A 12,443-nucleotide genomic window follows, 5' to 3' on the forward strand; every position below is an offset into this window, starting at 1 on the left:
CACCCAGGCACCTGAGATCCCAGCATTCTAAATAAAGTACACTTGACCGTTGAACAACATCAGTTTGAACTGCATGGGTCCATGAATATAGGAAGTTTTTTTCAATAAATATATGTAAAGTATTGTAAATATATTTTTTCTTCCTTACAATATTCTTAATAACCTTTCCTTTTCTCTGGCTTACTTTATTGAAAGAATACAACATATAATACATATAGCATTCCCAATATGTTTCAATAGACTGTTTATGTTATCGGTGAGGCTTCCAGTTAACAGTAGACTATTAGTAGTTAGTATGTTTTTGGAGAGTCAAAAATTATACACAGATTTTCAACTACATGGGGGTTGGCATCCCTAATTTCCTTGTTGTTCAAGGGTCAACAGTACTAGCAAGTCAAATCTTGAAATTCATTAAAATAATAATAATTATGATCAAGTAAGATTAATCCTAGGAATGAGGGGCACCTGGGTGGCTTAGTCGGTTGAGCATCCAACTCCTGGTTTCGACTCAAGTCATGATCCCAGGGTCATGGGATTAATTGAGTCCTGCGTCAGGCTCTCCACTGAGCATGGAGACTGCTTCAGATTCTCTCTCTCTCTCTCTCTCTCTCTCTCTCCCTCTGTCCTCTCCTCCATGTCCTCTCTAAAATAAATAATATGAAAATGATATAATAATAATAATAAAAAGATTTATCCCAGGAATAAAAAGGTTTTTCAAAACCAGAATACCTAGAAATACAATCCACTGGAAAAGTAAAATAAAAGAGGAAAATGATATGATTACTACTCAGTAGACAACACAGAAGTACAGATCCATACCACACATAAATAGAGTATTATTCCCATTTATCAGATATTATTCAGCCATGAAAAAGAATGATGGAAACAACCTTGAAAACATTATGCTACGTGAAAGAAGCCAAAAGGCCACAAATTGTATGATTCCATTTATATGAAATGTCCAGAATAGGCAGATCCATTGAAACAAAAATTTTCTACCCAGTTGTAACAGAAAACACACCTCAAGCAAGTGTCATGCCAGAAATGCAAGTATGGCTCATTACTGGGATTTATTTTAATCTGCCACTGTATTATAGATCAAAGGAGAAAAACAATACATACAATCATCTCAGTAAACACTGAAAAGCCACTTAGCAAAATGGAACCTCCATTGCTGATTAAACAACACAAAACAAAACCAAAAAGTCTTGGTATCATAGGAATAGCTAATTTTTTTTCATCATAAAAATCTGGCAACATACTTTAATTTCCATGAAAGTAAGGAAGAAGATATCATACCTTAATAGTGTTCTGAACATCCTAACCAGTATAATTAACTAAGGAAAGAGGTAAAGTACCTCTTAAGGTAAAAAAAAAAAAAAGATGTATTATTTGAAATGATATCAAAGAATAACTAGAAATCTGAAGGGATAGGCCAAATAAATACTAGAAAGTTGTGGGGAAATTGCAAGAATGGCTACACTATTTTGCAGCTCTTCTCAGAAGTGGAGTTTTTCTCCACACTTTGAATCTGAGCTGGACCATTGACTTTCTTTAGGATAATGGGACATTCGTAAACATGATGCAAGCAGAAACTTGCAAAGTGCTTATGCACTGGAACTTGCCCTCTTTAACCATTTTAAGGAGCTTCAAAAACACTATTTCATGAATTGAGCCTACTGTTAGCCTGCTGGATGGTGAGGGACATGCGGCTAAGTTACCCCACAGGCCCAGTGGACACAGAACCAACTACTAAACACACATATGAGCAAGGCCATCCTGGACTAGCTATATTAGCTAAGGTGTCAATTGACTGAAGAGATAAACTAAGATGGCCTAGGCCAGAAGAACAACCAGTTGACTCACAGAGATGAGAGAAATAACAAATGCTTGTTATTTGAAGCTACTAAATTTTGGAGTGGTTTGTTATGCAGCAAAAAGCTAACTGGAATAGAAATTATAGAAGTATTTGTTTTTTTTAATTGTAAAATGTTTATTTATTTTTTAGAGAGAGAAAGCAGGGGAGGGGCAGAGAGGGGGACAGAGGACCTGACATGGGGTCTATGCTGACAGCAGCACCAAAGTTGGATGCTTAACTGACTGAGCCACCCAGGTGCCACTATTTAAGAATTTATTAAAGTGGTTGGTTTCTTTTTGTACAATTAATGTGCAGAATTAATACACTGTTAGAAAATACAACAGAAGAAAAGACCTCATTTACAGTAGCAATACTATCATCAATTTATCTGAAAATAAACTTAACCAGAAATAGGCAGAACATAAATAAAGGAAATGTAATAACTCTATTATAGGATATTATTTCTTGCTAGATTAATCTATAAACTCAATGTAGTCTCATTAAAAAAAATTAAACATTAAAAAAAGATACTGGGTTTATCTGTAGAAATAAACAGGAAAATCTGAACAGAAACATATTCAGGTGGTCACATTAGACCTTTAAATGCATTTTAAGGTTACTAGAATTAAAATGCTTGGTTCTAGAAAAAATTTAGATAGATCAATAAAATAAAATAGATAATAGACTGAAATACACATGAGATTTAAGTAGATGATAGATGACATTTCCAAACCACGAGAGAAAAGGTGGATTATTTAAAAGAAAACAGTGTTAGGATTATTTGGGGGAAAAAATTAAGCTGTATAACCCCATTCCTTTCATCAAAGCAAGTTCCCAAAGGAAAGTAATAACATGTTAAAATTAAACTATAAAGGTACCAGCAATAAAGAAGCCAGATAGAAAAGGCCACATATTACATGATTCCATTTATAGGAAATGTCCTGGGAATCCATAGAGACAGAAAGTAGATTACTGATTTGCCAGGGGCTGGTGGGGGGCAGGAAATGGGGACTGACTGCTTAATGTATATGAGGTTTCTTTGGGGGTAAAGAAAAAGCTTTAAAATTAGTGGCAATGGTTGCACAACTTTGGAAACACCCAAAACCACTGCATTGTATGCTTTTAAACAGTGAACTTAACAGTATGTCAATTATATTTCAATAAAGCTTATATTTAGAGAAGAAAAAGATGGAACAGAAGAAAGAACCCAGAGGCCAGAGAGTCCACAGGGGACTCTGACCCCAGTAGGGTCAGGGACACTGGAGCTGGGTCTGGAAACAGATGTTATAACGTTATGTTTTTAAGAAGCAGATGTTATAATTTATAGGTGAGATGGGGGAGAAAAGGGATTAACTTCTCTTGGCTCTGATGATTCCCTGACTCTGCCTTTTCCCAAGAACCGAGGACTCTGCATGCCCTGGATAATAATTTTAAACTTACTATATGGTTTTTGGGTTTGAAAAATGCTGGAAGAGGAGTGCCAGGATGGCTCAGTTGGTAAAGTGTTCAACTCTTGATTTTGCCTCAGGACATGATCTCACAGTTTGTGGGATTGAGCCCCACATTGGGCTTAGAATACAGAGCTCGGGACTCTCTCTTCTCTCTCTACTTCATAGAGACATTTCTAAGCATGAACCAAAACCCACAAGTCTAATGAAAAATGATTGATGCATTTGCATGGAAATCAGTAGTTTTTATGTTAAAAAGCCACATATTTGTGGTAACAATATTATAATTGCTTTTCAAAAGTTAAAAAAAAATTATTGTTTTATTTATTTCTGAGAGAGAGAAAGAGAGAGAGAGAGAGAGACAGCATGAGCAGGGGAGGGTCAGAGAGAGAGAGAGGGAGACATAGAATCCGAAGACAGGCTTCAGGATCTGAGTTAGCTGTCAGTACAGAGCCTGACGCGGGGCTTGAACCCACAAACCGTAAGATCATGACCTGAGCCGAAGTTGGATGCTTAACCTACTGAGCCACCCAGACGCTCCCAAAAGTTTTTATCTTTAGAGATATATCATGAAATACTTGTGGATGAAATGAAGTGATATCTGAGATCTGCTTCAAAACAATTTGGGGTTGAAGCTTGGTAATTAGTGCCTTGGGTACTCTTCTATCTGCTTTTTTACATTTAATTTTTCTCCATAATAAAAAGTAAAAACTATCCTCCCTGGATGCTTGAGGCTCTGCCGCCATCATGAACGACACAGTAACTATCCGGACCAGGAAGTTCATGACCAACCGACTACTTCAGCGGAAACAGATGGTCATTGATGTTCTTCACCCCGGAAAGGCAACAGTACCTAAAACAGAGATTCGGGAAAAACTAGCCAAAATGTACAAGACCACACCAGATGTCATCTTTGTGTTTGGATTCAGAACCCATTTTGGAGGTGGCAAGACAACTGGCTTTGGCATGATTTATGATTCCTTGGATTATGCAAAGAAAAAGACATCCAGAAAACAGCGAAAGGAACGCAAGAACAGAATGAAGAAAGTCAGGGGAACTGCAAAAGCCAATGTTGGTGCTGGCAAAAAGTGAGCTGGAGATTGGACAACAGAAGGAGTAAAGATTCTGCAGTGACTATCTGGTGCTTTTGCAGATTTTCCATGCGAGGATTAATAAACTAACTGAGAACTTTAAAAAAAAAAAAAAAGTAAAAACTAAACACCAAGAAAAAAGTCTGTGTACAAATTTAAAAGATGAACTAGAAACAAATATTTGTAGCATAAGATATTAAAAGGGCTAATTCCTTAACTTATAAAGAGCTCATAAAAATCGCTAAGAAAAAGACAACCCAATAGAAAGAAGTGGGTGAAAATATCAACAGGCAGAGTAATGAAAAGGAAACAAAATATCCAATACTGGAGAAAAGATGATCAATTTCACTCAACCATGCAAAGGAAAACAGTAACGAGAGGCCACTTCTCACCTAGCAAGCTGGCAAATATGAGGAGGTTAGATAAAAGGCAGTATTGGTATAGGAGGGGGACAATTGGACCTACACACTGCGGTGGGAGTGTAGGTTGGCACCACCTATTAAAAAGACAACTTCAGAATATATGTCAACATGTTAAAAATGCATACCGCATATATATATATGCATTTTATATTTTATATTTATATTTTATTTTATATTTATATATTTTTTTATATCTACATATATATAAATAATGGAATATTATTCAGACCTAGAAATGAAGGAGATCCTGACATATGAGACAATGTGAACCCTGAAGATATTATGTTAAGTGAAGGAAACCAGACACAAAAGGACAAATGATTTATGATTCCACTTATGTGAGGTACCCAGAATAGTCAGATTCATAGAGACAGAAAGTAGAATGGTGGTGGCTAGGGCTAGAGGCAGGGGGTCATAGAGAGTTGCTGCTATCTTTGTTTGTTTTACTTAAGTATAGTTGACACACAATGTTACATTAGTTTCAGGTGTATGACATAGTGATTCAACAACTTTATACCTTATGCTGTACTCAAGTACAGCTACCATCTGTCACCACACGATGCTATTACAAAACTTTGACTGTATTCCCCATGCTGTATCTTTCATCCCCATGACTTATTCATTGCATAATTGGAAGCCTGTATCTCCCACTCCCATTCACTCACTTTGAGCATCCTTCCATCCCTCTCCCCTCTGGCAACCATCAGTGCATTCTCTGTATTTATGGGTGAGAGTTACTGTTTAATGGGTAAAGAGCTTCCATTTTGCAAGATGAAAGGAGTTCTGGAAATAGATGACGGTGAAGGTTGCAGATTAGTATGAATGTACTTAATACCACTGAACTGTACACTTGGTCTTTAAGACAGTAAATTCTACAGCATGCATATTTTGCCACAATTTTTAAAATTTGGAAAAAAAAATACCCCTTGACGCAGCAGTTTCACTTCCAAACATTTACCTTATGTTAGAAAGCAGAAATACGTGAAGTATTTCATTTGCATTGCAACAGCATAAATTTCAAACCACCTCAGTGTCCAAAAGTAGCAAGTTGGTTAAATAAATGTTACAGCACCTCTGCAGAGATTTCTAAGACGTAGATTGAATTCTGGAATACGTAACTATGTGATCAAGGCATAGAGTTCCACAGAGTGTGTGTTGTATGGCCCATGTGTTCGTATTTTTAAAAGCATGTGTGCTCCATGTGTATGAGATTTATTCATAATAATTTTTATACAACCATAAAATATTTTTCTGCAGTTATAAATAATTAATATTGGATAGAAGGGTAGTGATGGTGGTCCAGGTGACAGTAAGACATAGCATTAAACCTTTTTTGTAGTGCATGGATTTTTCCTCCCATTTGAACGTATTTGTTTTTAGTTTTCCTAAGTATAAAGGAAATGTAACATTTTGTACTCAGATGCTGAGCCTTGGCAGATGGTTTACAAGATGGATTTCCAACTGAGTATCTTATCTAACCACCCTTATTAAAAAGGTCAAATTTCAGAATCATAACATTGAACATTATTTTGACTGTCAACACCTTTCTTCTGTTTTTCCTTCTCTCCTTCCATTCCTCCCAGGTGCTCACTTCCCTGTCTAAACTCAACTACTACCTTGCATGTGGCTGTCAGACACTGTGCTGGGACGTCTTTGGAAATGCTGCCTCAAACTTTCTGTAGCTCTCTTTGTACCTGGTACGTGCACAGCACGTACTGAAAGTTCAATACCTGTCCGAAAAATAAATTTTTCTTGGTCATGATCAATGCTCTTGCTTTGAAAGCTTCCAAGCTGCAGTCCTGAAACTTTGTCCCCAGCACCTTAGCCGTGTGCCTCTTTTCACTCAGGGCCCCCTCCGCTTTTAGTGGCATCATGTTCGCTGCAAGTGGTAAGCCTACACCCCTTTGTGTGTGGGCGTCCTCTAACCTTTCATGAGTGGTTTCCCACGTCTTGGTCGGTTAGCTCCCTTCTCAGGATAAGCAAGGTAGAGTCAAGAGCCCTGGACTAAAGGAACCAGCTGACCAAAGTTTAGTCCCATCTTGGTCACCAACTTATTATACATGTCTTATTATAGGGGTTCTTACCCGCCTCCAGAGTCTTTCTTTTAATTCATTAGCTCTGTGAGATACTAGAACAGGATATTTTCCAGATCTCGCGGTTTAGCATTTTTTTCTCCATTCTCTTCTTATCCTCTCATTTCCTTCTGACTTCTTTGATGCCGACTCCTTGAGTCAATGTTTCAAGTCATAAAAACAAAGCTAGTTTCTTTCTATATCTTCTTTCCACTCTTAATTGAAATTACAACTCAAAACCACCCCTTGCTGAACGTTTGTAGCTTATATTACAGTGTTGGGAAGCGGGAATAAAGCTCTATATGCTGAAAGAGCATGAGTCCTAGAGGAACAAGGACTAGAATTGACTCCAATATTACCATTTATTTTCTTGATGTACCTGGGTCTCCGGTCCATCATTGTACAGATTTCCCCTGACTTATAGTGGGGTTATGTCCCAGTAAACCCATAATCAATTGAAAATAGCCCAAGTCAAAAATGCATTTATATGAGTAACTTACTCAGAGAGCCTGGGTGGCTCAGTCGGTTAGGCTTCCAACTCTTAATTTCGGCGCAGGCTCACAGTTTGTGAGATCAAGCCCCATGTCAGGCTCTGCACTGACAGTGCTGAGCCTGCTTGGGATTCTCTCTCTCTCCCTCTCTCTCTGCCCCTCCCCTGCTCTCTCCCTCTCTGTCTCAAAATAAATAAATAAACATTAAAAAAATATGAGTAACCTACTCAACATCATAACCTAGCCTAACTTAAACATGCTCACAACACTTAGCTTACAGTTGGGCAAAATCATCTAACACAAAGTTTATTTTATAATGAAGTGTTACATATCCCATTTAATTTACTGAATACTGTACTGAAAGTGGAACACAGGATGGTGGTATGGGTACAGAATGGGGTAAGTGTATGGGATGTTGACCCTGTGATCACATGGCTGACTGGGAGCTGAGGCTGCCACTGCACAGCATCACAAGAGAGGACCCTACAGCATTATTACTAGCCCAGGAAAAGATCCAGATTTGAAATTCAGTAGGGTTTCTACTGACTGTGTATTGCTTTTGCACCATGGTAAAGTCAAAAAAATAAAAAAATCATTTATCCAACCATCATAAGTCTGGGGGCATCTATATTATGGGCAATAAATTCTCAGGCTTACCCATCACTCAGTCCTGCCCTGCCTACCTTGTCGGAGCTTACGACGCAGTTTGTCTCAGGATCCATCCTCTCTGTAGGTGACATCCCGGCTCCCAGGCTCACGGGTACTCCTTCTTCTCTCCTAGTAACTGCACCTCCTGGCTTATTCCACTAGAGCTGTCCTCTTAGTCAACCGGAGCTCTCTGTGGAGAAACAACGGGGAGAAGCAGGTGGAAGGTGGCATAAAGGAGATGGATTGGGGAGGTGAAGGCAGCTTTTTAGCCCCAAAACATTTAGTGTGAAGTGGCTCCCTGGGGGGCTGGTCCTAATGCCCTCTAATGGCCCCCACTATTTCCGCAATGGATATTCTGAGTTATCTCAGAGATAGGGTTGCTGGTTAGTCGGAGATTAATCTTACAGGGTCAAGTGAGTCATGCTTTCACTTCATTGTTTGAGAGGCCAGTGGCCGCTCACAAGAGGATACCAGCTCTCCCGGGATGGTTTCTCTTTAACTTAGTGGCTTCCATCCAGTCAACAGGCAGAGCATGCGGGGTGTTGTTTTATTTCACACTCATGATGTGCTGCTCTATGTTGTTTGTTATAACACTTTCCACAACTTTCTCTCCCCCACCTCTAAAAATAGCAAATGACATTGCTTGCCCAGATTTTCCACCTGAGTTTGTTTTTCATTTTGAGAGAACTCAGCACGGCGCTGAGTGCTGCCTCAGCACCTACTAAATACTGGTATTTAACCCCAGGACAAAGTCAAAGGTTGTACATTTCTGCTATGCAGCTGTAAAGCTGTCTTTATTCTTGGCATGAGAAAAAAGAACATTGTGATGTGAGTCCTATATATGGGAATAGCTTGGATGTGCATGGATGTTTGCATTAAATATGTTCCTGAAACTTAATGTGTATCTAGATTGATCTTGTAGCAAAGTCAAGCTTACCCAGCATGACTGGTAAATAAGTTTCCATGATAATCGAGTACCTTGAGAGAAGGAAACCTACCTTCTACAGAACACATGTATAACCTGGTTTCTCCAGGCCACATTAGGCAGAGGATTCTTGGGGTCACAAGACCAGTGATACCTCTTTGGCAGGGTCAGCTTTGTGGTTGGACAACCTATGCAGTCGTGTAGGCTCCACATGGGGTCCTGTGCTTGTAACTCCCCACTGTGGCTGTCCTGAGATTCTTAACGTAAAAACAAGAGGCCTGCATTTTCAGTTTAGTGTTAGGCCCTGCAAATTCTGTAGCCAATCTTGTTCCCTGGCTCTTGTTCTATCTACTTTTGCTCCCCATTGCTAAAATCCTTTGTTAAAACCAACTCCAATTCTGTCCAACAGCTCCCTCGTGGGTGGGTTTCACAGATTGGATGGTCACCTACTTTGTGTCACTGCATTTCCTTCCCCCCTGTTCCCACAGACAGACACCGTGGCTGGGATGTGTAGCAGCTCATGGGGAGGCAGGGTGCCCATGTCCTCTGGAGTCCCCAGAGGGCTGGAGTCATGCTGCATGTTCCTGCAGAAGGGCTCTCTTTGTGACACAGTTTATATCTTGCCTGAGAGTCCATCTGCTTGTGCTTCGCAGAGCTCAGCAAGAAAAAGGCTCCTCAGATATCTTCTTATGGCCCCTCTCCCCTCTCTGAGATCCTGAGAGGTAGGACCAGCTACCCCCCAGTCTTTCTGCCACTGCCTCTGGTCTAACCTCCCCACTCCCGTCCCCTCCCCCGCAGCCACCTCCTGCCTTCTATCCTAGAGCTTTATCATCAGCCCTTTGACTCCAGCTCCTGGTTTCCTCTGAAGGCCTCACTAACCATGGTTGAGCAGTTTTCAAAGAACAGCTCTGTGCTTTTCAGAGCACCATTTCTGGAGTTTATTAATAAGCCCAACTACAAAGAGGGGGATTCCCTAGTCAAATGAATTTGGGAAACACCACAAATTAGATGCTCTTCTTAGAGATTTAATCATCGCTATTAAGTATGTTCAAAGTTCAGGGAAGAAAGTACTTTAACCCAGTTAAATTAAACTGGGCATTCAACCTGCCCCTCCATCACACACACACACACACACACACACACACACACACACAGCATTCTGCAATAGCATTCTTGGATCACGCTCACTTAAAACAGAATAAATTGATGTAAACCTGAATTCTGAATATAATTTAATCTTTCCTTGAGGACTTACAAAGTTCTGGCATTTACCTCTTGATCTATGGACAAGTAGAAATTAAGCATACTTTGAATCACATTTAAAATACACTAAAGACATTTAGCCTTCTACAATGAGGCACATGGTAGATACTCATCAGAAACTTGCTGCATTACTGAATTTAAAGAAACTCTTTGGGTCTCAGCTTCTTATACTTAGAGGATTAGTTGGTCCTAAGTTGGTTTCCAAGGTCCCTTACTAAATAATCAGTGTTTTATAAGCCAGGCACTTGGCTAGGCACTAAAGTGTAAAGAACACATTCCTCCTCCAAAAGAACTCAGTCTAGTAGAAAATAAGCAACAAATAATAGTAATACAATATAATACTGTTATAATAGATATATACTAAGTGTTATGGGAGTATAGGGAGGAAGTAACACTGGGTCGGGTCTTAAAGAATGAGCAGGGGTTTGTTAGGATGAGAAGATGTGGGGAAAGGGAATTCCAAGCTGAGTACACAGAATGTATAAATGCTTAGAGACCTAAAGCAAAAAATTTTCCCAAGACATTTCTAGGTCTAAATTCCTTAACTTCATACATGTTGTAGTAAATTGCATAATATAAATGATCATGCCCAAATTTGTTATTTTTAAATTTGTATTTTCCTGAGGAACCTCCACACTGTTTTCCAGAGGGGCTGTACCAGTTTACATTCCCACCAACAGTGTAGGAGGTTGCCCGTTTCTCCACATCCTCGCCAGCATCTAGAGTTCNGTATTTTATAATTCTATATATTAACATATAGAACTCCATAGGTTTTAAATCTCCTTACAGTGGCTCCATCCAAGGTAATATTCTGGGCTTTTCTTAAGGAAAACAAATTACTGGATCATAACTTATCCCATTTCCCTTTAAGGTCTACATATGCCAAGAAGCCCAGCCACAGGCGCCAAGCAGCTCTGCCCCTGTTAGCTGATCCCATTCTGCTAACTTGTGTCCTTCTAGTGCCATGTCTGGACAGCTCAGGGGGGTTACTCCAGACTGTATGCCTCGGACCTCTCTGGATTGTCCTCCATAGCTCTCTGGGTTCCAATGGCAGCTTTCAAGCTAGTTCTGATGAAGTAGCTTATGGTTGTGTGTGTGCATCTGTAAAATCACAGAGGCTTCTCATATTTTAACTTTGAGGCCATAATTTTTTTTTTTACAGATAGTTTATTGTCAAATTAGTTTCCACATAACACTCAGTGCTCATCCCCACTCCTCCATGCCCATCCCTCCTCCCCCGCACAACCATCAGTCCTCAGTTTTTGTCAGCATTCAAGAGTCTCTCATGGTTTGCTTCTCTCCCTTTCCCCCACCATTTCCGCCCTTCTTCTCCCCCTTGTTCCTCCGTCAAGTTCCGCCTAATCCTCCTATACGTGCAAACTTATGATATTTGTCCTTCTCTGCCTGACTTATTTCGCTCAGCATAACACCCTCAAGGTCCATCCATGTTGCTACACATGGCCAGATTTCATTCTCATTGAGGCCATAATTTTTATTCTGGTTCCCTTTTCTCTTCTGTCTCCAGAATAAACTCTCATCTTTATCTTGTGGTGGGTTATCTGTTTTTCTTTTCTTTTGTCTTTTAAAGTTTATTTATTTATTTTGAAAGAGAGAGAGAGGGAGGGAGAGAGCAGGGGTGGGGCAGAGAGAGACAGAGAGAGAAAATCCCAAGCAGGTTCCACACTGTCAGTGCACAGCTCAATGTGGAGCTTGATCTCATGAACCATGAGATCATGACCTGAGCCGAAACCAAGAGTTGGACACAACCGACTGACCCAGGCACCTTGGGTCACCCGTTTTTCAGTGCAAAGACTACAGTAGGAAAATGAAGTTCCAAGTGGTGGTTCTCCTGGGCAGAGGATTAGTGAAATTTGTATTTCTGTTACCCACATAAGGCAAAAAAACTATCCATATTAAAAGGCCAGAAAAACGGCTGCCACAGCCTCCACCTCCAGCACTCATATGCACCATTGGGTAATTTACCATTGTTGTTACTTATTGCTTATTTCAGGATGTTTGTGCCCAATAAGGTTGCAGGATAATTTTTATTGTGAGTTGCTTTGTGTGTTTTATAAGCAATGCTAAAACACTATTAACTAAAGCATGGTGCTTAATAAAGCAACCAGTGATGCCCTGATATATGCACATTGGAAGTCAAGGCCTCATGTTATCCAGGAGAGGTGACTCATTAGGTGGGTACAGCTTTTGCAGGAGTTATTTTTAAG

The 12,443-nt window shown here is 39.8% G+C and overlaps 1 pseudogene; it reads left to right on the forward strand.

The window, feature by feature from the left end:
- The first annotated feature begins 4,026 nt into the window (after positions 1-4,026).
- LOC144233343 (small ribosomal subunit protein eS24 pseudogene) lies at positions 4,027-4,505 on the forward strand (annotated as a pseudogene).
- The last annotated feature ends 7,938 nt before the right edge of the window (positions 4,506-12,443 follow it).

Source organism: Crocuta crocuta, unplaced genomic scaffold (genome assembly GCF_008692635.1).
Source record: "Crocuta crocuta isolate KB4526 unplaced genomic scaffold, BGI_CrCroc_1.0 scaffold113, whole genome shotgun sequence".
Classification (NCBI taxonomy): Eukaryota; Metazoa; Chordata; class Mammalia; order Carnivora; family Hyaenidae; genus Crocuta; species Crocuta crocuta.